This window comes from Octodon degus, unplaced genomic scaffold, assembly GCF_000260255.1.
Source record: "Octodon degus isolate 3935 unplaced genomic scaffold, OctDeg1.0 scaffold00050, whole genome shotgun sequence".
NCBI classification, from domain to species: Eukaryota; Metazoa; Chordata; class Mammalia; order Rodentia; family Octodontidae; genus Octodon; species Octodon degus.
The window spans coordinates 8,205,060-8,208,872 of record NW_004524626.1 but is presented as its reverse complement, the minus strand read 5'-3'; the positions used below and the strand labels follow the sequence as shown (position 1 = coordinate 8,208,872).

Sequence of the window (3,813 nt, the reverse complement as noted above, 5' to 3'; positions counted from 1 at the left end):
TAATAATAATAATAATAATAATAATAATAATAAATAAATAAACCAAAATATAAAAGACAGACCGTTGATTACCACCTACAGGTGATGGGATCCCTGCTGGCGGCCCCCCATTTCCCTCCTGGGCCTGGGGTGCCTGCCCCCTCCCCACGTGAGGCAGGCTGTTTGCTTTGAGCTGCCCTAAGCTGCGATTACTATTACTATTTTTGGAGACAGGCTCTTGCTCTTCGCGGCCTGGAACTCTATGCTAGTCCAGGCTGGTCTCGAACTTGCAGCGATCCTCTCCTCTCAGCCCCCCCCCCCCCACCTCACCTGCCCCCCCCACCCCGGGCACGCTGGGCTCAAGGCGTGTGTCCCGTACCTAGACTCAGGTTTAGCGAATCCAAAACCAGATCTGGAAGTGATTCCCGCCTTCTTTCCTGGGCGGACCTCGGGGGTGCCATCGCCCCCCATCCCCACCCCCACCCCCGGTTGGACTCCAAGTCCCAGAGAGCCTCGCGCTGCCCGGGGTGGTGCCGTTCCCTCCCCCGCGCACTAAGAGGAGCGTTGGGCGATTTTTAAATTTTGGCGGGGGAGGGGAAAGGGGAGGGAGGGAGGGCGCGCGGCCGGGGTGTCTGTGTGTGTGACATCTTCGGCTCCCCCACCACCACGGGGGTCCACTCCGCGGGGCTTCCGGGCTCTACAAGCATTGAGAATGGGAGGTGCATTTGTAGGAGAAACTGAGGCACAGAGGGTCAAGGACCAGTCTGAGGACGCCCCCAGCAGGACCGTAGCTGGTGTGGGTGCGAATCCCAAAACTGACCCCAACCCCAGGGCGCTAAGAAGTTCCCGGCACCCTTCTTTGTGCCTTGCGGGTGAGGGGTCCTGGGCGGGAAATGCCAGATTCCGGGACTAACCAGCCCTGGAAGCCCCCAGCCCTGCCAGGCTCTTCTGGGCGTCACGCACGGTGGAACATTTGGCGCCAGATTTTCAAAAAAATCTCAGCCCAACCGCTGCCGCGGGCTCTTGGCCTGGATCGCCAGCCCTAAATTCCGGAGCCTGGATCTTACTGACTTGGGAGTCCAGAGTCTGCAACCAGAAATCCAGGGTTTGGATCTGGGGAGAGCTGCTGGATTCTGGAGCCAGGATTTTACTGTATTTATTTCTTTTGGTTCACATCTCTTTAATGAGATCAAGGCTCTCATCTATGTTTTGGGAGTGGGTAAGGCTAGCACAGGCCCCTAGTACCACCTCTCTCCTCAGGGTTCCAGCCTTTTCAGGCAAATTCTAGAGGGTAGGGAGGGGTTGAGAGGGACTTGAGTTGGGACCAGGGCAGTTTCTGGTGGGTAGGGGGCCCACTCATCCTCCCATAACCCTTATGGGGTGTCCCCGTCACTGGAAGCCTGCTCCACAGGACAGACATGGGGCATGGGCTCTGGAGGCAGCACACGAGGGGAGTGGTCCTCCAGCCCTGATGGGGTAGCACTAGCTCTCACCTCTTTGACTGGCTCACCTTCACTGGAGTCAGGGCAAAGTCAGAGCTCAATACCCGGGTCACCAGTCAGGGACGATAGCGACAAGAGGGGGTGTGTGGGCCTGGCTCACCCCTGCCCCAGGTTCACCCTCCTGATGAGGGAGGGCACTCTGGTGGGAAGAAACACCTTCCACATTTGTCCCCTCAAAGTTGACAGGGCAGCTGGATGCAGAGGAACAGCTGGTACATTCACTGGAAGCAGTCAAGGGTGGCCTGGGGCCATGGTGTATGGAGGTGGCAGTGTGCCTGGGTGGTGAACCACATCCTCATAGGCTGGGGGTTTGAAGGCACTGAGAAGGCGAAGGTCAAGCAGTGAGCCAGTAGGGACAGGACCGGCCCCATGGCACGCCCCATGATAGGCCAACAAGTTGATCTCACGCTGCCACTGCTGTTGTTGCTGTCGGAGTTTAGCTCGCCGGTGGTGGAAGGCTCAACAGCAACTAAAGAGAACGAGGATAGTCCAGAGGAGCCAGAACCACCACAGCTCATAGTAGTGGGTGCAGCAGCCAGTTTCTTCACAGCAGTGACCACTTTCACAGAGGTAGGGCTGGTTGTTCACTCCTGGGCACAGCTCTTGAAGCTGCTGTTGCAGCGCCCAAAGTGCCCCCCAGGCCTCCTCGCTGCAGTTCCCGCTGCTGGCCCGAGCCATCCTTCACCTACAGCCCCCTAAAGACCACAGCCTCCTCTACCACCAGCTGCCCGGCCCCTGCCACCTCTGCCTCTGCCGCCATGGTCCCTGCCCAGCCCATCTTCGCTGCAGCCACCATCACTCTGCAGCCGGAGCTTCTACCCGCTGGAGCCAGGATTTTAGGGAACCCAGATTCCAGAGTTCACGCCTAAATTCCAAGATCAGGATTTGTGGAGAGTGGGGCAAATTCTGGGTCCTGAATGGAGGAGGCTAGATCTTGCAAAACTGGACTCCTGAGTCTTGATCCTGAATGACCATAGTAGTTTTGTTTTATTTTTTGTGGAACCGGGGATTGAACTCAGGCCCTTGCACTTGCCAGGCAAGCGCTTATCCTACCGAGCTATCTCCCCGGCCCCTTTGGTTTGGTTTTGAGACAGGATCGCTCTATGTAGTCCAGGCTGACCTCCAACTCATAGGGATCCTCATACCTCAGCCTCCCAAGGGTTGGGATTACAGCTCTCTTCTGGATCTCGGGGGGGGGGCAGAGGAGAGTGTGAAAACTGAATCTTGAATTCTAGGTCTAGATGTTGGGGGGTGGCTGGACTCTGAAGCCTGGATCTTGTGGGAGAGGGCAGGCTTCTCAGTCCTGTATTCCAGAGCCTGGAGAAATCTAAAATCTAGTACCGGAACGGAGGGACCTGGTGCTGGAACTCTCTAGCCCAAATGAAAGCTGGTAAACCAGGCCTGGTGGCACATGCATGCCTGTAATTCTAGAACTTAGGAGGAAAATTTCTGTGAGTTCAAAGTCAGCCTAAAAAAACAAATAAATAAAGCTGATACCAGGTTTGGTGGTGCAGAACTTCGTTTCAGCACTCCAGGAGGCTGAGGGAGGAGGCTCTCCATTTGGAGCCCAGGCTGGGCAATTTAGGAAGACCCTGTCTCAAAATTAAAAATAAAACAGGCTGGGAATTACTCCAGTGCAGGTCCTGAGTTCAGTATCTAGTAGTGGGGTAAAAGGAGGGGACCACACCTCTTTTCCAGAAAGAAGGAAGAGCCATGTGTCATAAACACAGTAAATATGGTATCAGCAGGACTCCCAGTGGCCAAGGTAGAGAAAGAAACATAAGTAATAGAACATCAGTGTGGTGTGGGCTTGTGCCTCTGCAGTGATCTCTAGCACTGCAAAAAATAAATAACACCAGTGTATTAGTTAGCTATTGCTGTGTAACAAATACCCCCCATATAGAGAAAAGAGTCCCTTCACTTGTTACTTATAGTCAACAAGGATCAGGACAACATGTGAGATATTTTGAGAGAGACCATGTTCACATGAATTTATTACAGTCAATTATTCTGTTTCATTGTTATTGCTAATCTCTCACTGTACGTCTTTTTAAAAATGTATTTAGTACAGGATTTACAGGGTCTCATTATACAGATTGGATTTGCAGTGATCCTCCTGTTTTCAGCCTCTCAAGCGCTGGGATTACAGACATGTGCCACCACGCGCAGCCTCGATCACAGTCTCCTTGTGTTGGTGGGCGGGCCAGCACCAGCGTGGCATGCCGGGGATTGAACTCAGGCCGCTGCGCTTCGCCTAATCTCTCACTGTACGTCATTTATAATTTCAATTTTATTTTTTTTAATTTAATTTATTTATTTATTTATTTTGCGT

At 53.4% G+C, this 3,813-nt stretch overlaps 1 pseudogene; it reads right to left on the bottom strand.

The window, feature by feature from the left end:
- Nucleotides 1-1,148: 1,148 nt before the first annotated feature.
- Nucleotides 1,149-2,159, bottom strand: LOC101561000 (annotated as a pseudogene).
- Nucleotides 2,160-3,813: the final 1,654 nt, after the last annotated feature.